Consider the following 25,761-nt stretch of genomic DNA (forward strand, 5'->3'; position numbering starts at 1 on the left):
GCATACTGAGCTGGAACTGTCGAGGAGCTGGAAGCTCTGAGACAGTTCAACGTATCCGGGATTTTCGTCGTCAGTTTTTCCCGGATTTTTTGTTCTTGATGGAGACGAAGCAAAGGTTTACTTATATGGATGTTCTAAAAGCAAGTTTGGGTTATGATAAACTACATACGGTTGAGCCCATTGGTCGCAGTGGGGGCTTAGCTTTAATGTGGAAAAGCAGTTATGGGGTCGAGATTCTTCACAGTGATAAAAGAATTATTGACCTCAAAATCACAATTGGTTCTATGGTATTTTTTCTATCATGCGTCTACGGAGACCCAGTGAGAGAAAGGCGTAGAGTGGTGTGGGAGCAGTTAACTAACATTGGAATGCATAGAGATGAGGCATGGGTGTTGGTTGGTGACTTTAATGAGTTGATGCATCACAGTGAGAAACTTGGTGGTCCAACTAGAGAGGAGTCCACGTTCTGGGACTTTAGAAACATGGCTGAAGCATGTAAGATCAGAGAGATGAGATTCAAAGGCAACAGCCTCTCTTGGGCCGGTAAGAGAGACAACGTCTGGATACAGTGTCGTTTGGATAGAAGTTTTGGTAATGATGCATGGTTTCGTCTCTTCCCCCAATCATCAACTGAGTACATGAGTATGTGGCCCTCTGACCACCGACCGTTGCGAATTGAGTTTGCACTGGAACCAGAGAGTCTACAAAGAGGACGGTTTTACTTTGATAAGCGGATGTTTGGTAAAAGAGGTGTGGAAGAAGCCATCATTCGTGGTTGGGAGGCAGAGAATGACTCGTCGGATCTAAGCGTTCTAGACCGCATTGCTCAATGCAGAACGGAACTAGCTAAGCTTAAAAAAGCTAGTGACTGGAACTCTAAAACAAAGATTGAATGTCTGCAGACTGAGCTTGAAAAAGAATCATCGAAATGGTTCCCAATCTTTGGTGCCTTTAGGAGGCTAAAACAAGAACTTTCTAAAGCATTCTACGAAGAGGAGATTTTCTGGAGACAGAGGAGTCGAGAAGAATGGCTGAGAGAGGGGGACAGAAACACCACGTACTTTCACAATGTCGTGAAAGGAAAAAAGATAAGGAATAAAATCATGATGTTGAAGGACATATTTGGTAATGAGCATTTCACAGAGGGGTCTAAAGGGAACATAGCGGTTGAGTACTTTCGTGACCTCTTCACTAGCTCAAACCCGGTTGATCTGGAAACTTTATTTGAAGGTTTCAACGCCAGGGTGACCACCGAGATGAACGTTAGTCTGACGAGAGAAGTGTCACCAGAGGAAATTAAGAAGGCGACGTTTGGAATAAAAGCCAGCAGTTCACCAGGGGAAGATGGTCTCACGGGCTTCTTTTACCAAAAGTACTGGCACGTGGTTGGTCCTAAACTGATCCAGGATGTGCAAGGTTTCTTTCGAACGTCTATCATCCCGGCTGGTTGGAATCATACACAGCTATGCTTGCTAGCTAAGGTTACTGATCCCACAGAGATGAAGGACATGAGGCCCATAAGTCTTTGTACTGTCCAGTACAAAATTATCTCGAGGATTATGTGTAATAGACTCAAGCTGATACTCCCAGAGATAATCTCAGAGACACAAGGAGCCTTTGTGGGAGGCCGACTTATCACAGACAATGTGATCATCGCACATGAGCTAGTGCACGGTCTGGGTACGAACGAAAAGATTGGTAGCCAGAGTATGGCTGTGAAAACAGACATGTCGAAAGCCTACGATCGAGTAGAATGGAACTTCCTGGAGGTTTTGTTGGAGAGAATGGGCTTTGATAGAAAATGGGTAAGTTGGACAATGGCTTGCATAAGCACTGTCTCTTTCTCGGTGTTACTAAATGCTCGATCACATGGATTCATCAAGCCTGAAAGAGGGATAAGACAAGGAGATCCTCTTTCCCATTTCTTATTTATCCTCTGCGCTGAAGCGTTGGTTCATGTTCTGAATGCGTCTGAAGCAAAGGGGAAATTACATGGGATCAAGCTAGCTACATCTAGTCCTCCAGTCCATCACTTGCTGTTCGCCGATGATAGCTTATTGCTATGTGACGCGGATGTCATAGAAAGCGAGGAAATAACCAGATGTTTGAAACTATATGGAGATGCATCTGGACAGTTAATCAACAAGGCCAAGTCGTCAATTATCTTTGGAAAAGGCATCGGGGATCAAACTAAGGCTGATGTCAAGCTAGCTTTGGGCATCGACAAGGAAGGGGGTGAAGGGACTTACTTGGGGTTGCCTGAGTGTTTCAAAGGCTCAAAATGGGACCTTTTAAGTTTCATTAAAGAGAAGCTGGAAGGCAGACTCCAAGGCTGGTACTCTAAAACCCTATCGCAAGGTGCAAAAGAAGTACTGTTAAAATCAGTGGCCTTAGCACTTCCAGTTTATGCTATGTCAGTGTTCAGGTTACCCAAAGATCTGTGTGCGAGGATCACTAGCGCTATTGTGGAGTACTGGTGGAGCAGTGGAGATAAGAAAAGAAAGATTCCATGGGTAGCATGGCAAAAACTATGTAAACCTAAGGAGCAAGGAGGTCTTGGCTTCCATGATATTGGCAAGTTTAATCAAGCTCTACTAGGGAAACAAGCATGGAGAATCTGGAACAATCCAGACTCATTGGTGGCCAAAGTACTCAAAGGTAAATACTTCAGAAGAGGCAACTTCCTGGAATGTGGTTTGGGCTCGCGTCCTTCCTTTGTGTGGAGAAGCATCATGCATGGCAGAGAGCTCCTACAACAAGGTCTTTTTAGACATACTGGAAATGGTATCAGCTCCAACGTGTGGGTTGAAAAGTGGATTATTGATACTATTCCTCGACCGCCAATGTACAAAGCAAACAGTGTTGTTAACTTGGCCCTTAAGGTATCTGATCTTCTTATCGAGGGGACTAGCGTTTGGAATCAACCCTTGCTAAGACAAACCTTCACGCCTGAGGATGTCCAAAGGATCCTGTTGATAAAACCTTATGTGAATCAGGAAGATTCAGTCCGATGAGGTTTCAGTAAAGACGGAAGGTACAATACTCGGAGTGGATATAAGCTCTTAGAAGCCCTGACTGACTTCAATCATCCCCAAGCTCGCGTCTTGCCACCGATCGAAAAATAGTTGTGGAAGAATCTCTGGAAAATCAAAGCGCCTCCAAAGATTAAACACTTTATTTGGAGAGCTCTATCGGGAGCTTTGGCAGTTAAGGAGCGTCTTACCACTCGGGGTATTCAGATTGATACCACTTGCTCTAACTGTTCAAGAGAATCTGAAAGCATTTGCCATACGCTTTTCGTTTGTGAAAAGGCAAAAGAAGTTTGGGACCTTGCCAACATTCCATTACCTCAAACTGGTTTTTCAAGGAACTCTGTATTCCTAAACTTCTTACATCTCTTGAAGGTATACAATTCAAATGAGGGGGATTCCAATACGCGAAGTGTTTTCCCTTGGCTTGTATGGGAATTATGGAAGGCGAGGAATGCACTGGCCTTTGAAAACAAAACGGTAACGGCCTACACCATTGCATTTAGGGCCTTTGAGGAAGCTTCCTCATGGCAGAAGACCATGATCCTCAAGTCAAACACGGAGATAGTAGATGATGTGGTAAAAACAGAAGAACCTATTGGGTGGATTAAGCCACCGTCTGGATGTTTGAAGTGTAACGTGGGTTCATCATGGGTAGACCCTCATCACCCGAGTGGAGCTTCGTGGATTCTTCGTGGAGAAGATGGTCAAACCATTATGCATAGCAGACGTTCATACTCCTTCATGCGATCCAAAGCGGAAGCAGATCTATGGGCAATGCACTGGGCGGTGGAATGCATGCATAACACTCACCATGTCAACGTTATCTTCGAAGCTTCATCTGAACAACTCCATAATGTCCTTTCTGAGCCATTTCACCACCTTGAGTTCACTGGGGTGGTGCAATCTATAAACCTACTTCTCAATGGGATTAATGGATGGAGCCTTAACCACGCCTTGCAAGAACGTAATGAGGCAGCTGCAACTATCGCCGTGAGTGTAACACGAGATCGGCGCTATCAATCATACATGGCACAGCATGAACCTGCTTGGCTTCACCATCTGCTGGCCCTGGAAGCTTCTTCCAACTAGAGGAAGGGTCGACCTTTCACCCTACACGCTCATGTGTTTCCTCTTACATTATCATTTTCTTACACATCTTTCTTGGATGCCTACTGGCATCCTTTGTTTCAGCTTTGTCGTTTTATTTTCGGTGTTTCCTTTGTGAACATCATACTTGTCCTCGTTACTTTGTTTCTCAGTGTTATAAAAAAAAACAAGAGTGGATCTTTTACAATGAAATCAGGTTATTGGCTTGCATCCCAGTCAAATCTGAAGATGCATTACAGGCTGCTAATTGTCAACCATCAGTGAACTGTCTAAGGGAACAAGCCTGTCTTACTCATACGGAACCTAAGATCAAAAAATTTTAATGGTTAACTTTGAGTAATGCAATCCCGGTAGCTGAGACCTTATTAGGAAGAGGAATAAAGGCAGATTTGCATTGCCAATACTGTGGTATGGAACCTGAAATGGTCAACCATATTTTTTTCTCTTGTCACGTTGATAGGCAAATATGGGCTCTATCCCACTTTCCTTTACCTCAGAATGGTTTTGATGAGGATCCAATTTACGTCAACATCCATTACTTGTTTCAGGTGGGCAAGAATATTAAGGTTCCTCTTGAGGTCAGACGTTTATTTATTCCTTGGGTTTTGTGGTTCACTATGGAAAGAAAAATAGAAACAAGTTTTTCTTTGAAGGGAAAGCATTTGATGGAAGAGAAGATTGCATTGCAAAGATCAGGGAAGAAGCGAATGTGTGGTGTCTTTTTGGATCAGCAGGAAAAAAGCTAAAAGATACAGAAAAGATGAGCTAACTCTCTTCTTTGTTCTCGGATGAAACGATAAGAATTTATTGTAAAGGGAACTTGAAGTGCAGAGAATATGGCTTGAAGAAAGAGAGGATGAACATCATCTCCAGAGAACACCTCCGACTCCAACTTCTCCATGTGAGGCCATATCTACACAAAAGTAAAGATTCCTCATTTTATTAAAAAATCTTAAGCTCTTGCAACAACAAAACACCCTATTAAGTTACTTTACCTCCTTTGCATATTGTCTTGTAAACGCCGTGAGATAGCCAAGTGTTGATAAGCACCACTGTTGTCTCTCACCATTCTCAGACCCTTTCTTTGGGTTCCCATTCTCACTGTCAACCTCCATCGCAGATGAGTTTTCATCTTCCGCACCTGTAGAGTTCAGATCCTGCAATGATCTTGCTTTTGTTGGTTCTGGGAGCCGCTCCTTGAGGACTGCAGAGAAACTCTGAAACATCTGGAGCAGTAGAACCTATGAACAACCAAGAGCCAATAAGGATTAAAAAAAAAGGGAACCACAGAGTATAACATCATCCATCCACAGGAAACAAAACTTAATAGAATACCTCGGTTTCAGAGAGAGCTCTGTTAAGAAGAGTCTCTTTCGTCTCTAGGGACTCCCCTGTCTTCTCCACCGTTGTTCTCAAACGCTTCATCTTTAATGGATTGTCACCAAGTACGGGCTCACCCTCCACTAGGAGAAGTTTGCTCTCAGCAGCCTCCAACTCTACTCTTGCATTTGCTGAAGCTTTCTCAGCAACCAAAACATTTTTCTTAATGCTTGATATTTCTTTCCTCAAATCAGAGATGCGATTATATGTCTTGTTCAGTGCATTCCCCAGAATCTACAGAGAGATAGAAACAAAATTCAAGCAGAGAAAAAACAAACAAAAAAACAGAATATTCTCTGCAAAGCTAAATGAGTGGGAATGCAATTTACCTCCCATGAAACTGATCAACATTTTCTGGGGAGAAGACCCATCTAACAATTGCCTGATTAGATACGAGCCTATAACCCATCATCCTATCAATTCCCACCGCAGTCATTTGCACATTGTTTTTCCAGTATGTACTCACTTGAGATAACAGCATGACCTGTTTATCATTATCAGTGCAAAGTTTGACAAACACTTGGCCATAACGCTCCAGGAAAGTGACCAAATGAGTGAAACTTTTTGATCCGATGTCGAGTAAGGTCTGTGCAACTACGGTAAGAGTAACTTCGAATCCATGAACTGGATATATTGTTTCCTCAATCCACGACATCATGCACGTGCAGATTGTTTTTCCTTGACCTTCCTGTTGAGTTCAGTATTAACGTAGCTCAGAAACAGAGGGTTATGGCAGCCCAATGCCATAAGACGAAGCCCACTACGAAGTCCATTCAAATGGTGAATAGAGACAAAGAAGCAGTAGCTATCTCTGCAACAAACCGTATTCAAAGAGGCAGCTCAAAGAGTACGGAGAGGCAGAGATTGCAGCTGCACAACCGATATGCTCTCTTGACCGTTGATGGTTCCTAAGAAGACAGCTGGCTGGCCTGTGTCTAGATCCTTCTTTACAGTCTTTAAATACATTAGTTTTGTAACCTAAAACCTTTGAGCAATAAGATTACAAGTTTCACTCTTTGTCTGCCTCTCCGTACTCTTTGAGCTGCCTCTTTGAATACGGTTTGTTGTAGAGATAGCTACTGCTTCTTTGTCTCTATTCACCATTTGAATGGGCTTCGTCTTATGGCATTGGGCTGCCATAACCCTCTGTTTCTGAGCTACGTTAATATTCAGCTGACAATTCATGTTCTTCTGTTTTCTCTTTACCCTCTTCCAAAGAATACATATAAGCCGGACCAACCTTTGCAGGAAGCAATTCTTCTAGACCACTGGCATTATGCTCTATATGACACACAAAATAACTTCTTTAATGGAACAGAACTAAAACCATGTGATACAATGAAACATAATTCCAAATAGCCTGAGATTTCTTGTAAAATCTAAGAGAGAGAGATTATGTGATGATGAAGTTTGCCAGTTCCTAATAGCCTCAGATTTTCTAATGTAACAGAAAATTTTATATCATAAATAATCATGTTCGGCAGGTGATCAGTTTACCTGCTTAATTTTATCCCAGTGAGACAAGCGTACTTCCCTTTGAAGAACGTCCTGAACAAATACACGCTTAGGGGCCCATTTGGGAAGGTCCAACACATAAGCCCACTCTTCCCATGGCCAGATGAACTGGAAGTTGGATCTGTTAAACATGGTTCATCGATAACAACATGGTTCATCAACATCTTTATATATGTAAATTCTACACTGAAAATAATATACTTACAAGTGGTGTGAAAACCAGAGGATAAGGCGTGTCCTAGATTCCATGTCTAAGTCGGAAATTTTCTCAAAGAGTGCACGAACAGCTCCAGCAACAACAGCAGGAAAGGCACCCGGAAGAGCCTAAAGTATTTGAATATTTGGAATCAGGTAGAGAGCCTAAAACAAAGAAGTGACACCAGTGATCTAAAAACCATCAAATGATCAGAGTAATCCTTTGTTGCTACCTTACAAAGATCCATAATCACTAGTGTATAATAAAGAGTCTTGAACGGTGGGTGTGGTAGCAGCAGTATATGAAAAAAAGGTGATCCAATTGTGCTTTATATACGTTGGAAACATTTTAATAAAGAACTAATTCCGAATTAAAACAAGAACATAACTTCACCTGAGAAAATAGTGTCTCTGCCATAAGATACTCAAAAAAAAAAATGGTAAACCATTCCCTCTCCGGGGAATGTGAAAAGCCCCGGTGGCCACGTGGAAATCTGTAATCAACAAGATGAGGCCTAGGAACTACAACATAAAAAAGTGTTAAATTGTATTGGCTTGCAGTCTTAGTGGTACAAAGAGAAATTAAAGCATTAAAGAAAAATGCATACCACTATCAAGTTTCCATCCATTGGAAGCCAGAGACTGTGTTCGATCCCATAGATCCTCCACGAAATCCTAAGGAAACCACAAACAACAAAGACAAACCAAAACTTACTACATAATACAAAATTCAACAAATAACGATCACGAACAAGTATGGATAGGCAGATAAACGTCACATAGATTTAAGAAACCGCATCTTATTTATGCATAGGCCATGACATCTACCAAGACAAACTGAGAGGGGTAGCTAACATAAATCAAATACAAAAACTTAAAAAATTCAAGACTAAATCAAACCTTCTCTGCAAGACTGTTTTCTGATTCGCCATTGTAAAAAATGTTTAAACCAGAGGATGAAGAATGCTTTCGGATGCTCAAGTAAGCTGGTATGCCGACTAACACTCTTTCAATCTCATCGGGAACTTGCTGCAAGGAAGAGGAAATTTAAGAACGGTCACAAGTTGAATTAATAGCTTATAACATTTCGTAAAGAAAACAGCTAAGTGATCATTACTGCCAAATAGGCCAGCCATGATAAACCTAGAATTAGACTACCAAAGTTGATTACATATGATACAAAATGCCACATCATTACATAACCAGAAGCGCATGATCTTGAATTATAACAGCCTTCAAGGCAAATTTCATACTTTTCTACTAGTTAATAGTATATTTTCTGGAATGCCTTTAATCACATAGCAGTACCTCAGCGAGTTCTGCTCCTCCCCATGGAAGACTTGACAAGATGCATATAACGTAAAAGACAGCTTGTGCCTGCCATGATGGATTTCCTTTCTCTTCATCCACAGTGGTCGCAGCAGATGATAACAATGTTTGGAACACGACAATCAACGAAGCAGGTTGAATAACTTTACTGCACAGCTTAAGAACCCCAAAAGAAAAAAGAAAATCATGTTAACAAAATAGAGAAACATTTACAGCTTTGAGAAAAATACCGCATATTCCCGTATGCTTCCCAATTTTAAATGTTCTGGTGCTTTTAGCGTATTACAGAAAATGAACTTACATATCAGAATAATGAAAACGACTATGTAACAAGATTAGTAAATATTACCAGGGAAGTCATAAAGCGTAGCAGTATACGGATACTGTTGCAGTTTCCAGAATCTAAAGCGACCTGTCATGTTCAACCCAGTAAAAGCAGTTAACAGTATAAACGAAAGTAAGTAGAAAATCGTATTTAACAATTTAGCTATGAAACATAATTCTTCTTGGGCATTGATGAGCAGATTATTCACCTGGAAATTATCTTGGAAACTTTCAACTATCTTCTGGACAAAGTCTTCATTTTCCAAGTTCAACAAGCCAATCTTACACATGTGCAAATTTTTAGAAGTATATGTAAGACATTATATTGAACTAATATATAACAGAGAACTGGATACTCAGTTCAGTATAGATCCAAATGCTGATCACAAAACAAAATTTCCAAAATATGTCTTCATGCATACTCATACAGAGCGAACAATTATATAGCATTTTCTTCATTACTTAGAAGTAGGAAACATAACTAATGTGTGTTCTTTTCTGTGATTAGGTATATTTATACTATATGTCATCTATGAAATGTTAAGCACAAAATGATCCACCTTAAGGTATATATTCCATGTTTCTTGGTCGATGAAGTGACTTTTCTAAGCAATCCTTGGGACATTGCTTCTGAGCTAATTCTTATTTGATATGCATCAATTCACACAAATCATAATAAGACTCGATCAAAATCTCTACAAGCAACACACTCAGAAAAAGCAAGAAGACTTACCAGAGTCCCATACAAGGGAATCTTATGAGGCAATTGTTCAGCACATTGCAGTAGAAACTGTTTAAGATGAAAATCACAAACACGGGTCAAGAAGTCTAGAAATGAAATAATATACACATCAATACATCTGAACATAAATGCTAACCACATTGGTAATGAAGATGTGGATATATTACAGAAACTAATGAAGAGACAAAATTAGACAAAGGAAAACGTGAAGCTTAGTTACAGGTGAAACTTGGTCCCCAGAACGCTCGATTTCTCTACGAATAACACCAAAACAAGTCTCCTGCATATACAGAAGATGTCTAGCAAGCGAGATGCAGCAAAAGGACGTGCGATAGAAAATTAGAGTTTAAGAGCGAAGGAGAGTACTGACGAGATGGTCTTTGAAGTCGGAGGAAGTGCCGTACTCTGGGCCCTTCTCGCCGATTCAGAGGACAAGATTCTTCTTCTCCAAGGTTTAATGTTATACCGGTCTGGTCAACAATTAAGAAAACAAACCGGTTTATTATATTTCCGGGACACTGAATAATTCTGGTTCAATTGCAGATCAATCATTATTATTCAATCTCTATGAATTAGTAACATTACACCATAATATTCCATTAATAATGTAACAAAATATTATAACAAATCAAAATGGTCGGCTTTCACCTCCCGCTTGGACGAATTTCGATCATGTAAAAAATCACCATATTCCAAAAGACACACAAAAATACATGTGGTGGTCGAAATTCTCCTTCTTAAGCTATGTTATATGCTGATTTAGTACTACCGTTTTGGTTCTCTGTATTTGAAAAGTAATTTTTAAAGTTTTGTTTATATATAATCACTATATTCATTTTGAAAAAAAAATGATGACATGGTTCGATCAAAATGGTGACATGGTTTTTTCCTTATTATAATATGTACAAATTTTAATAATATAGACTTTGACTTTTGGTAAGATTCTTAAATAAGATAGCTACAAAATCTTGCTAGATATTATAAACATAAATTATATATATAACTACTATTAAAATTGTAAAAATAAGATAAATGTAAATATGAAAGCCTTATTAAAATGAACTTATGATAAGAAAGTAAGTAATTTCGTATAATTGGTTTATATTTTTATCAAAGTTCATTATAAAAGCATTTTAACAAACAAACTATGACAGTTTTGACAAAAACTTTATGAAAAACTTAAATATTTAAGTCATACAAGGAGGATCCAAAAGTATATGGATGATTAATCAAATTATTAATCTATTGAACTTATTTTGATTTAAATGTTATACAATAATTGTTGCATGATGATTATTTTTTTTTATTGAGCTATATAAAATAAATAAAATTTATTGATGTAATAAAATTTAAACAAAAAATAATATTTGGAAGTTGGAACTATAGTTTTAAATACATAAATATACAAATAAATGTTTTTTTAATTTAGTTTTACTTAATGTGACTAATCCTAAAATTAAACTAAATATTGTTAAATAAACAAAAAATAAATAATAAATAATTATTTACGTTTTTAAATGGATAAAATGAGATTTATATTTATATTTAATTATTTTGAAAGATTTATTTCTGCGTATGCCGCATGAAACCAACTAGTAGATATATATATATTTTTATAAAAAATATATATATATATTAAACTGAAAACAACTTTAGCAAAAAATTATTAATACTTACATGTTTCCTATAATAACTAAAGGCAAAAAGACATAACTAGTGACTTTCCATGTTTCCTCAGTCTGCTCCTAGCTTTTGTGATGATGTTGTGTTTGGTTCAACGCTTCTACAAATAGTTGTGTTGTCTTGGTTTAGGTCTGGGCCAAAAAACCGAGAACTGAAAACCGAACTGGAACCGAAAAAATCAAGTCCGAAACCGAACCGAAGTTCAAAAATAACAGAATGATTTCTATATTCTTATAAGCGAAAAAACTAAAACCCAACCAGAACCAAACCGGAAAACCGAATAGGTATCCGAATATCTGAAATACAATTTATATACCTAAAAATATTAATTATATTTAGTATTAAAAATACAAAATATTCTAAACATATTACTTATACACCGAGTTACCTTAAAAAATCGAAATACACAAATATTTTTTTATCGAAAGTATTTAAATTATCAAAATTATTCTAAAAACCGAATAACTCGAATATTTTTTATCCAAAATATTAAAATTTATCAGAATTACCCGATTTTTTAATCTAAAAACCCCAAAAATATGTTTTTACCCCGAAATCTCGAATTATCCAAAATTAACCGAAAAATCAAAACCAAACCATTACCAAATTGGAACCAAAATTTTATTGGATATTGGTCGGTTCTTATAACTGTTACCCGAACCGACCTGAAAACCGAAAGAATCTAACCGGACCCAAACCGAATTTCATAGATAACCGAACAGTTTCTATATTTATAGAACCGAAAAATCGAAAATCGAAAGAACCAAACAGGAACCGAACCGAAAACCGAACGTCCAGGCTTACTTTGGTTATGTATTTTGGCTCTCTTTGGTTTTAGTGCGGATGTGAAGGAGAACGTGAGTTCTAGTTTGACCTTTTGTCAGTCTTCGTCTTGTCTTTGCTATGCTTTTTTAGTTAAAAGTTAAGAGACGAGTTTTTATATTCCGCTAATAACCCTACCATAAGAACCCTCCCCCGCCACCCCCGCCCATTAAACATGCTCTTAGTGTCTGGTCAGACGAGACTGATTGTTTTCGTCATTCTGTCATTTTATCCTCATTTGAGAGATTAAAAGGCTTCAAGCTATTTCAATATTTTGTGATTTTAACGGTTTCTAACTACTAAAATTGTGTTTTTCTTGTATTCTTATTGATTTTCTTTATTAATTCGTTTTTTAATAATTGTACTATAATTTTTTATTGCAATACTTATTTATCTATATTTTCTACCTGAAATTTAATTGAAAATCTTTTATTTTCTTGTTACATAATTATTAATATTTTATATTATTTTTAGAAATAGTCAGTTTTTTTTTATAATTTTGGGAATCAAGTGACCGAAGTCAACCGACTAATCCTACAAGACCCGCAACACCCACATATTCTTACCATTTAAAGCAGTCCGGGTGGCCAAGAGAATCGAACTGCAGTTCGGGTGGCGAAGGGAATCGAACTGCAATTCGGGTGGCCAATAGAATCGAATTGGCAGACCGTATTAGGGTTATCCATCAAGCGTCACTTTCCCAACCCATTGGTTATTAGTCAGTTTATTGCTAAGGACTTATTTTCAGAGAATTATAACCGTTGACATTCCACCAGAAACATATTTATGTATTTAAAATATTGTGTTTATATTTCACAGATTAATATATAATAACTATTTTATTTTAGAATTTTTAATTTTATTGTATTAACACCACTTTCCTTTTTCACGTATGTTAAAACATAATTTAATTATTTTACCTAGATATTTGGTTTATTTTGTAAAATGTAGATGCCTTAGTTAAGTGTAAAACAATAATATTTTAAGTACAATTTTTTTTTATAAAACATTATTTTTCAAATACAAAAAGCTGGATAGTTTAAATATAAGCAGTTAAGTATATTTAAATTAGAGAAATATTTATCTAGCTTTATTTCCAGTTCGTAACAAAGTATTCTATAAGCTTAGACATAGAACTTAGACCCACAATAATTTTTTGGATAAAATTTAATTTTGCTGTTTTTACAAAACATGTAACCTAATTTCAACATATTTTGCATTTATTTTTCGATAAATTTCAATATAATCTCTTTATTTTTTTTACCAATAATAAATACCATTAATGAGTTTTGACTAAAACGTATTATCTACCATGAGTATAAGATTTGACCAAAAATAACATTTGTGGTATAAAACTGAATAAATTATAAATTCGACCAGATTTACACACAACATATCATGCATTGCATTGCATCGAACGAAGAATGAAATTTGAAAAAGATGATTTAGTTATCGAAATAAATGCAAAATTTGTTAAAATTAGGTTACATGTGTAGTAAAAAGGCATAATTAAATTTTACTCAGAAAATATTGTGGGTATGAGTTTCTATGTTTAAGCTTTTAGAATATTTTGTTACATAACATTAAATAAATCTATAGCTTCTTTGTTTTAAATATACTTAACCGCTTATATTTAAACTATAAGTTTTTTTTTTTGAAAATATAGTTCTTTTGTGTTTTGTTTCCAGTTATGTAAATATTTTAAAATCCTAGACATAAAAACTCATATCCGCGATATTTTCTTGGGTAAAAGTTAATTGTGCCGTTTTTTACAAAACAACAAAACAAGTAACATAATTTCAACATATTTTGCATTTATTTCGATAACTGAAGCATGTTTTCCAAAGTTCATTCTTCATTCAAATGAAATGCATAATAGCTGTGTGTGAATCTCATCGAATTTATCATTTATTCAGTTTTATACCATAAATGTTATTTTAGTCAAATTTTAAATTCATGGTAGATTATACGGTTTAGTCAAAATTCATTAATTTTATTTATTATTGGTAAATAATTAAAGTGATTGTATTGAGAGTTAAATGTTTACTTGAGAAATTCATATAAATAGAGCTTTTGTAAGGATCTATATAAATACAACAATACTACTTTCCTCGAAATCAATACATATTCAAAATATAATGGATACTACAAAAGCATCAGTAACTATTTTCTTTGTATTAGTACTGATGATTTCATTCTCTAGCTACTGTATTTTGGCCAAGCCAGGTAGGTTGATATTGTTCAGGTATCTTTGATTATTTGAAGTGATTGGTTAAAACATTTTCTTTTTATAAGATATAATTGGTAATAACTATTTTTATAGTTTTATAAGATATAATTGGTAATAGCTATTGCATAGTTATATATTATTTAAAAAACCGAAACTCTTATATATTAATTTGGTTTTTATTTTTCAGAAATCAAGAAAGCTAATTATCAATGTATTGTGCCGTGTTCGAGATCTTATGGAAATAGGATATGTTACAACTACTGCACAGATCACCACTTTGCTGGAGGACAATGTGATGCTACCAGAGGCGGGAAACTATCACAATGTTGTTGCTACAACTATAATTATAAAAGATAATACTTTTTGAATAACAATGATTAAAGCATTATGTTTGTTTCTTTTAACAAACAACAGGTGAAAACTACCACGATGTTATTGCTCTAATTATATTAATAAATTAAATTTCAGCAAAAAAATATTAATAAATTAATATATCTTTAATGTTTTTCCGCATGGAGTAATATAATTTTTGTTTCAATGTCTTTTTCCCCTAAATCACCAGTAATTTTTGGCCTTGACCCAATTAATTTTAACGCACAGTAAAGAGATCTCAGCTAAATCGATTTGTGTATGTGAAAAATGACCAACGGCCATTGATGAAGAGGAAATATTCTTCAAGTTGTTCAAATTAGTAGGTGGGAGTTTTGGATCCAAGCCACATTTGTATCAGTTTAGAAATAATGAAATATCAATGTATATATATTCTGATAACTGAGGATGTGATCTTAATTATTCTATCAATTAATCCAAGGAGAACAATTGGTGGACGATAACTGTTTCTATCCCTGTTCGGGAACGCGCTAGACGCTAGTCGGACGATCGGGTTGGACCTAGCGCCTAGAGAGAAAATCAGAGACTAATCGAAAATTATGCGGGACAGAATTTTTAGATTGTTTAATATGTTATAAAACATGTTAATCTTTAATTGTGTATAACATTAATATATTTTTATGTTTATGACTGTATAAACATACAAATAGGATATATAAACTTAATATAGTGCAATTTCATCAAAATTATGAATATAAATTATATTTATCAAAATTTAAATCAAATAAATAGATAAAAATATTATTAAAAAATAAAAAATTATTAAAAAAATATTATTAAAAATAAAATAATAATAAAAAATAGATAAGCGGCCGCCTAGACGGTTAGACGGTCTAGGCGGACAAAAATCGAATATCCAATTTTTAGACTGCTTTGGTATAAATCAAAGCAGATGAGTTACGATTAGCGATTAGGCGGTTAGGCATCCGATTTTTAGAACACAGGTTTCTATGGAGGTTGAAGTTTCTTTCTCACCAAATTATTCTATCAATTAATGCACGTCAGCATAATAAGCTTGTATTTGTTTCTCATGCGAGCTTGTACGTCGAGGCGCTTGAAAAATGGGAAAATTTCTTAAAAATACACAGACTAATTTTCATTTGTTAATAAAATACACGAACTATTTTGGATCCCCATTTAATACATGAACTAATTTTCGTTGCCTATTAAATACACAAACTTTTGAAATTTGCAGATTTTACACATCGTTTTAGATGGCGTTAACTATATTTAACGGAAGTGACGATGACATTAGTGTTTAATTAAACACGTGTTTAAATTATGAAAAAAAAATTTCTTAAAAATAAACAAACTAATTTTTATTTGTTAATAAAATACACTAACTTTTTTGGATTCCCGTTTAATACACGAACTAAGTTTTGTTTTCTATTAAATACATAAATTTTTGAAATTTGCATAATTTACATATCTATTTAGACGACGTTAACTAGGTTTAACAAAAGTGAAGACGATCTTAGTGTTTAATTAAATATGTGGTTAAACTGTGAAAGAAAAATTCATGAAAAATTCGTTAAAAATCCTTTTGATAGTTTATATTGTCAGCTTTCTTCTCCATTAACGGTTCTATAGTGTAAATTTGTTTTGATGAAATTTCAAATTTATTGATTATAGTAGAAAGAATTTATGTAGAACCCAATTTATAACACTAAACTTATTTATCATAGGGTAAATTAACCTTGAATCATTATCACTACTATCAAATTGAAGAATAAGAATTAGAAATGCATAATACTAAACTAATTTCAGAATCAGAAACTCGTTTAAAATTATGTAGTTTTCTTCATCTTTTCCACGACATGGAAATCAATTCTACTTCAAAGCGATATAGAGGAAAATCAAAGTGAAGAATAAAATGAACATATTTTGGAGAATAAAATAGGCTAGAACAGATTAGGGTGCCAAACTTGAATAGAAACTAACTCCAATTAGTTTCAATTGGCCAAGGGCGAGCGTGTTTTTCACAGTTTGACCATATGTTTAATTAAAACTAACGTCAATCTTCTGTTAAATATAGTCGACGTCGTCTAAATCGATGTGTAAAATATGTGAATTTCAAAAGTTTGTGTATTTAATAGAAAACAAAAATTAGTTCGTGCATTAAACGGGGATCCAAAATAGTTTGTATATTTTATTAACAAATGAAAATTAGTTGGTGCATTTTTAAGGAATTTGTTTCACACTTTAAATATATGTTTAATTAAACCTTGACGCCGTCTTCACTTCCGTTAAATATAGTTAACGCAGTATAAAACGATGTGTAAAATCTGCAAATTTCAAAAATTTGTGTATTTAATAGACAACGAAAATTAAATTATGTATTAAACGGGGATCCAAAAATAGTTCGTGTATTTTATTAGCAAATGAAAATTAGTTTGTGTATTTTTAAATAATTTTCCCCTATAGACTTTTGTACTTTTACAATAGGAGGCTCTGCTTTGGTATTTCCACCGACTACCCACATAACCTTTGTCCTACGTAAAGATTCATTCTCATCATGGAATGTTCATACATTTGACCGATGGAGTACCAATTAATCGGAAAATATACAGAGATGGATAAAGGTCTAGTTTTAGAATTATTATAACTATATTTTTTTTAAATGATTATTTCAAATAGTTTTTTTTCAAGTTTTTTGTTACCAAAAGAAGGGCTTTTTGCAAAAATGACTCAAAACTTGGAGTCAAACAGAAAACTAACATTTTCTTTTGACTCTTTTTTTTTTGAGATTTTAACCCCACACATGCAGTTTATCTACGAAAATGCCATTAACATTTTTTTTTTTTTTTTTTCAAAAATGGCTTCTTTACAGTCTCAACCTCATCTTCTTCAAGTATTTACAATATTGCCACTGCAATGAATAGTGGCAACAACCTTGTACGAACTGTTTGGAGCTTTTAATGCCCTTTAATGCACGTAAATCTCTTTACACTCTCTCTGTTTCAATTGTTATGAACTAAAAACAACATTTCTTTCACTTTCTCTCTATATTCATCCAAAAAACTCAAGCTTTTGATTCAAAATATGGGCTATGGTTGACAGAGCCATATTTCTTTCGTTTTGACTTACGGTTGCTTTCGTTTGAGGTTCTGGGTGGTTGGAGAAGACCATGTGTGCAAACGAAGTCATCTCACCTAGTTTAAGGTACGAATTTGAATTTTTTTTCAAGATCTGTTCGCGTAGAAGACTTACTAGTAAGTCATCTGTATGTAGAAGACTTACTGATGAGTCTTCTGGTCAAACGGACGACTTAAATTAAGTCGTCCAGCTTTGTTTGTTAAAAAAAAACATTCCAGACGACTTATATATACGTCGTCTACGAGAAACGGGCTAGTTTTGCATTTGACCGAATCGTGTCAGATCTTTGACTATTTCTGGACGACTTATAATTCAGTCGTCTCTGGGAAAGTTAAAATTTCAATATTTTATGAAAACTTGACGACTTACGTGTAAGTCGTCCTAGGTTAGTTTTGTAATTGAAAAATAAAACTTCATAATTTAACTTTAACCAGACGACTTAATATAAAGTCGTCCCTCCAGAAGACTTAATTTAAAGTCGTCCGGGGAAAGCAAAGTCGTCCAGAATTTTTCCCAATTTTCTGGTCAAACCTTGCTTATCCCGGACGACCTTAAATTAAGTCGTTTAGCTGGACGACTTTCATCTAAGTCGTCTGGAGAAAGTTAAATTTCAAGTTTTATTTTTCAATTACAAAACTAACCTAGGACGACTTACACGTAAGTCGTCAAGTTTTCATAAAATATTGAAATTTTAACTTTCCCAGAGACGACTGAATTATAAGTCGTCCAGAAATAGTCAAAGATCTGACACGATTCGGTCAAATGCAAAACTAGCCCGTTTCTCGTAGACGACTTATATATAAGTCGTCTGAAGTTTTTTTTTTAACAAACAAAGCCGGACGACTTAGAATTAAGTCGTCCCTTTTAATTTTCAATTGCAAAAGTGACCTCTTTAGACGACTTACCTTTAAGTCTTCTGGACGACTTAATGCTAAGTCGTCTGCGGCAATGTTTATTGAACTTCTTCATTTTCTCTATGTTTACTAATGTGTTTTATTTTGAATATTTGCAGATGATTTTTTAGTTACATGCAGTGTATGGAGAATGGTTGTTGAGAGATTTCCGTTGGGATTTTGTGGTTGATGATCTCAAAGGAGCAAAATTGTTTTTATTGAATGAAGATTCAACACATGCTGAACTTGTTGCAATGGCTCAAGAAGATTATAACCTGGACATGAGAACAGTGAGTGTGGAGATTAGCTACTCATTACCAGCAGAAATGATGATGGCTCCAGGCAGTCTTCCCATTAATGTTACAAGTGATAGACAAGTTCGAAACTTGCTGGAGATACTCAAAACCCATAGAGTATGTCTTTGTGTATCAAGCCGCAGCAAGGTCGAAACGGTTTCAGAGAAAAGGGATATTGATGAAGCTGGTGAATGGGAAAAAAATGTTGGTGATAATGATGAAGCTGGTGAATGGGAAGAAGATGTTGGTGATGATGATGAAGCTGATGAATGTTTTGAAGATGTTGGTGATAATGAGTTTGTTGAAGATGAAAATCAAGATGGGGAGGAGGAAAATGGGGAGGAGGATGCTGATAATTCTATTGTTGGTGAAACGGATCAGAATGGTGGGGATTACAGTCTTTATGGAAAGGTTCCAGATGAGGACGAGGAAGATGATGATAATATTTGTTTTGAAGAAATCCAAAAGACATATGCTAAGACAAATGCTATTGAAGGAGGAAAATCGAATGGTACCAGTATCTATGTCAACCAGAGTTTTGTTAGCAAGGGTGCACTGCTTTCAGAGCTGCGGTTGGCAGCAGTGAGGGGTAAGTTTTCTTTCAGATTATACAAATCAACGAAAACTCTCGTTGTGGCAACATGTCCGGTTAGCTATTGTGGATGGAAGGTCAGAGCGAGTGTCAAACATGGGACAAACACGTTTTGGGTAACAAAGTATGTGGAAAAACATTTATGCTCAGCGGGAGACCGAATCGCTCAGCGGAGATACTGTACTCCGAAGTATGTAGGTAGTTTTTTCATTGATCGTGTTGGAATCATTGATGGGATAACTCCGCAGCATATCACTGATGCAATGAGGAACATGTTTGGCATGGCGCTTGATTACACCACTTCATACAGAGCACTGTTATATGCACAAAGATTGGTGAGAGGATCAGCAGAAGAAGGGTATTCGCGTCTGGCATCATATATCGAGCAAATCTCCATTGCAAATCCTGATTCTATCACGGCGATAGAACTTGATTCTATGAAAAGATTTAAGTATCTATTTCTCTCTTTTGGAGCTTCTATCAAAGGTTTTAAGTATCAGAGAAGGGTCATTGTGGTGGATGGAACTCACCTAAGTGGAAAGTATGGAGGAACTATGTTAGTTGCAGCCGCACAAGATGGCAATTTTCAGATATTCCCATTGGCTTTTGGGATCGTGGATGAGGAAGATATACCTTCTTGGGAATGGTTTTTCACAAAATTGGCTAGTTGTATATCTCATGACAAGCCTCTGGTGATAGTCTCCGACCGGCACAAGGCCATTAAAAGTGCGTGTGATAAGGTGTTTCCTTGGGCAACCCGAGGAATATGTTATTATCACCTTCAAGATAACATTGTCAAAAAGTTTAAAGGGAAACATCTCATGTACTTGGTGAAAGGGGCTGCTTATGCTCACACGGTTTACGATTTTGACCGGTACATGGCTGAGATACGGAGTGCAAACCCGGAACTTGCAACGTATTTGGAGAAAGCCGACGTCAGGCTATGGTCAAGGTTTTATTGTAAGGGGAACATGTTCAACATAAAAACAAGCAACATTGCTGAATCTATTAATTCCGCACTGAAGCGAGCAAGAGGATTTCCGATTACGTTCCTGCTGGAGTTCATAAGGCAGAAGTTAGGAAAATGGTATTGGAAAAGGAGACAAGATGCTTTGAGTCTCACAACTGAACATAGCGGGGGTGTTGAATACTTGCTTGCTGTTCGAGAAGAGATAGCGGGTACGATGACGGTCGAACCAATTGATGGATGGCATTTCTTTGTCAAAGGTGGCAAAATGGACTGTGTGGTTGATTTGGAACATGCAAAGTGTGATTGTGGTGTATATGGAGTGGAGAAAATACCTTGCTCTCATGCTATAGCTGCTGGAATACATGCTGGTTTGCATATCTCCACACTTGTATGTCCACTGTACTCAAAGAATTATCTGTATGCAGGATACTCAGAGAATATATATCCTATCGTGTCACAACATATTGAGGAACGAGAATGCTTTCCTCCAGAACTAAAGCGTGGTCGGGGGAGACCGAAGAAATCAAGATGGCAATCTTGGTTGGAGCTATCTAGGATGAGAGGACACAAACCCAGGAAGAAACACAGGGCACGGAGATGCTCAAACTGCAAGGAAACTGGCCATACGAAACCACAATGTACACAACCAGTTGACTAGTTGTCCAGATGACCTAAATTTAAGTCGTCCAGTCTTGATTACCCGTCCAGACGACTAAATTTTTAGTCGTCCAGTGTATTTTATTTTTAGACGACCTTCTACTAAGTCGTCCAGTGTATTTTATTTTTAGACGACCTTCTACTAAGTCGTCCAGTGTATTTTATTTTTAGACGACCTTCTACTATCCCTTCAAGTGTATTTTATTTTTAGACTACCTTCTACTATCCCTTCAAGTCGTCCAAACCTTCTAGACGACTTATTTGTAAGTCGTCCAGTTGGAAAACCTTCCAGACGACTTATAATAAGTCGTCCAAACCTTCTAGACGACTTATTTGTAAGTCGTCTAGTTGGAAAACCTTCCAGACGACTTATAATAAGTCGTCCAAACCTTCTAGACAACTTATTTGTAAGTCGTCCAGTTGGAAAACCTTCCAGACGACTTATAATAAGTCGTCCAAACCTTCTAGACGACTTATTTGTAAGTCGTCCAGTTGGAAAACCTTCCAGACGACTTATTTCTTCCAGACAACTTATATATTTACAAATCTATACAAAGACAAGCTGAAATACAAATACTTCGCTTGTTAAAAAATCATGTTCAAATGCTAATCATACATGCCCATGAACTTATCACCATCCACATTTTCTTTCAGATGCTGATCAACAAGCTCCTTCCATATATCCACCGCCATATTATCCCTCATTTTCTTCGCGTTGCACCTAGCAAAGTCTTTAGGTTCAAAGGAGACGCCAAGAGCATGACATTCAATGTACTTTACAGCGTACACGCCACAATCACCATTGTTGGCCGTGGGTACACCTTTCAGCGGTCTCTCATATGTGTATGGCTCCAACCCGTATTTGACCCGTATTTCGTCGGTGGCTGCGCACTCAACAAGCAGATAAGGGACCATCTGGAGAAAAGGCTCCATTATCGCATCCCATGCGTCTGGTACACTAGATGAAGGTATGCTGTCCCAGACGACTATGTGCCTCTTAGGGATTGATATCCAAATAGCAACCCAATGCTTGTCGTCCAAGTTCACTGGCGCATAGATATCATCAATGTCCTCCCCCCACTTCTTGTTTGATTGGCAAAATGAAGGTATTGATCCGTCATAAAAATTCGACGCCCCACCAGGTAGAACTCTTCCTAAACCTTTGTGATCAGGTTCCGATGTTTTGAAGAGCTGATACTGCTCTCTCCAAGACTGGGAAAAGTTGTGATCCAGGAAGCACATTCGCTCGCTCCTGAAAGCTTGTGGGTTCTCCTGATACCTCTGCCTTAGCACATTAATCCAAGCATCTATATGCTGCATATTAAATATAACAAGTTAGAAGTTAACAGACGACTTAAATATAAGTCGTCTACGTGGTCGTCCAAGTAGACGACTTTCCAGACGATTTATCTTTAAGTCGTCTGGAAAGTAGTCTACTTGGACGACTTAAATCGTGTGCAGAAGACTTACGCAGTCTTCCAGCCATCCTCTGGCTGTCCGGAGGAAGTGGTACCACCTTGTTGGTGATGTACGTGGTTTGTCCTCGGTCTTAGTTAAATAATGACTGCAAACAAAAAAGCAATCAGTTTTGGACGACTAAATCAAGCTATTATGGGTAAAGCAATCACTTACGGATCAGTTTTCAACCAATCAGCGAGTTCCTTCAACTTATCTTTGTTTACTGGAGGAAATGGATTATAGGCTGCCACTTTATCTTTTTTTTTCTCTGCCGTATAAGGAGATCTCAGAGTGAGAGCAGGTTTCTTCGCTCGTTTACTCTTTGCACGCTTGTCCAATACAACCAGGCTCGGTTCTGAAACTGGATCGCTTGGCTCGGTGGAAGCTTTATCCTCCGGCAAGATCTTATTTACCGAGTTTGCCTCGGTTGCTGTATCCTCCGGCAACCATCTCTGCAACAAAAGTTGCACACAAGTTAACTCTGGACGACTTAAATAAAAGTTGTCTGGACGACTAGTTGACCCTTTACGACTTAAAATTAAGTCTTCCGTGGTCAACTAGTCGTCCAGACAACTTACGTTTAAGTCGTCCAGGGTCAACTAGTCGTCCAGACAACTTTTACAGTCGTCTGGACAACTAGTTAACCCTGGATTTGATACTAACCTCTTTGATTTAAGGAGGCTGTTTCTTTTGAGGAGGAGGCTGTTTCTTTTGAGGAGGAGGAGGCTGCTGCTGTTTCTTTTGAGGAGGAGGAGGCTGCTGTTTGGTTTGATGAGGAGGAGGCTGGTTACTAACCACGGTTTCATTGGCATGAGGGGTAGCCTGTTTGTTTCTACCCCCGGTTTCTTTGGCAAGAGAGGTAGGCTGTTTATCTTGAGGGGTAGCCTGATTGGTTAGAGGTGGAGGGGTAGCCTGATTGGTGACACCAACCTTCTTCTCCACAGCTTCCAATCTATCGGACAACTTCCTAAACTCCCTCATGCACTTATTAAACCCTTTTTTCATGCAGTCAGCTACGCCCTTGAACATAATTTCCAACTCCTCTCTGGTCACCCCTCTAGCCTCTTCTCTAGCCTCTTCACTAGCCACTTTAGGAGCCTCTTTACGAGCTTTCTTCCGAGGTCTTGGATTGTCTTCCTCCTCCTCCTCCTCCTCCTCCAACACAACCATCTCTTTGGCCTTCTTCGATGGAGTCACAACCTTAGGTTTTGTATTGACCTTAGTACCAGTGACTTCCCAGCAATCCATGGTCCACTTCCACGGTCTCCGCTCATACATGACTTTAATGATGTTCTCCGCGGGCAGGTCCTCAACCTCAGAGTCCCATTTTGGCCACATTTCACTAATGTCCTTCTCAACAAAGTTGATCACGCGGGTCTGCAGTAAATAGAAGAATCGAGTTAGATATTTGAAAAAAAATACTAAATAGACGACTTAATTATAAGTCGTCTACTAAGTCGTCCAGCTGGAAGACCTTCCAGACGACTTATAATAAGTCGTCTAATAAGTCGTCCAGATGGAAGACTTTCCAGACGACTTAATTAAGTCGTCCGATAAGTCGTCCAGCTGGGAAGACTTTCCAGACGACTTATTATAAGTCGTCCGATAATCAGACGACTTATAATAAGTCGTCTGCGCAGTCTTTTGGATTGAAGTAAAAACCTGACTCAAGATAGCAGCTTTCATTGATCTGCGGCCTCTGCTGCCCTCGTAAGCTAGTATCAGTGGAGACGGACTGTCTGCTCTGGGACCACCAATACTAGTCGTCTAAACAGACGACTTGCGAGGGGTAGAAACGTAAAAAAAATTCCGTTTTCTTGTTTGGTCACAAGGGGATAGTTGTAATTTCAATAGCCTTTTAGGTTACTTTTGCCTTTGACCCAAGTTGGGGTATTGTTTTGGGTTTGACTCCAAGTTTTGAGTCACACTTGGCAATTCTCCCCCAAAAGAACTTAAAAAAATGACCAAAACTTCTATATTATTAGAACTAAAATACTTTTTGATTCTGTTTGAAAACGTGGATAGCAGTATAAATGAGAATTCTTTGGAAACATGTATAACAATATTTTTAATATTTCATTTTATTTACATATTTAGCCACTGCATTTATAATAAATTAAGTACTTTCTTTTTGTATTTTTTTATTTACAGATTTTGCCACTACATTTAAATTAATTTAAATTAATTAATTACAATTTCAAAACCCATCTAACCAAATTGATGTTCATATATTGACAATTATTAATATTATACGAATATTAACTAAATCGCATGTATCAAAGGGAGATAACATTTTCCTATATTACATCAAATTGCATCAAATTATAAAAAAATTAATATAATATTATGTACAAATTAAAAAATTTATTATCAAACATCTATATTATAAAATAATATATTCTACTCTATAAAAATCACAAAAAATAAAATAAAAACTATACATGAGATTTTTTTTTATAAAATCAACGGTTTATGAGTTTACGTTAAACATAAGTTAAATCAAACATCCGCATGTGAGCGCGGATCAAGTTCTAGTATTTCATTAAAGAAGTAAAAGACTCGTATATTCTTTGCACTATAGATATAAACATATAAATAATTAATAAATAAAAATAAAAATATTTTTTTATATTTGTTTTATAGTTTCAAATTATATGTTTTCAAATTAAAACTTTTTTTAAATAATGGTTTTTTATATTCTCAAATTTTCTTTTTGAAATTCGAAAAATGATTTTAAAACTTTTATTTTTTAAGTTTTATTTTAAAATACCTAAATCTCACTCCCAAAACTTCATTCGTTAACTCTAAAACCTTAAATCTAGATTAGTTAAACCTAGTGATATAAATATATTTAGTTTTAGTTGAAACTTCTTTTAATTATTTTCTTATTTAGAGTTTTTTTTTGTGACAATAAACTAAAAACGGTTATCCCAAGTAATTTCTCTAAAAAATATATATATATATCGTATTTTAATGATTTACTAAATATTTATGCATTGTAGTGGTTTGACATTAATCATTTAATTTCTATAAGTAATGGATTCGAAACA

At 36.2% G+C, this 25,761-nt stretch overlaps 1 pseudogene; it reads right to left on the reverse strand.

Moving 5' to 3' along the window:
- Window positions 1-4,800: 4,800 nt before the first annotated feature.
- LOC106408904 lies at window positions 4,801-10,176 on the reverse strand (annotated as a pseudogene).
- Window positions 10,177-25,761: the final 15,585 nt, after the last annotated feature.

This window comes from Brassica napus, chromosome C9, assembly GCF_020379485.1.
Source record: "Brassica napus cultivar Da-Ae chromosome C9, Da-Ae, whole genome shotgun sequence".
Taxonomy (NCBI): Eukaryota; Viridiplantae; Streptophyta; class Magnoliopsida; order Brassicales; family Brassicaceae; genus Brassica; species Brassica napus.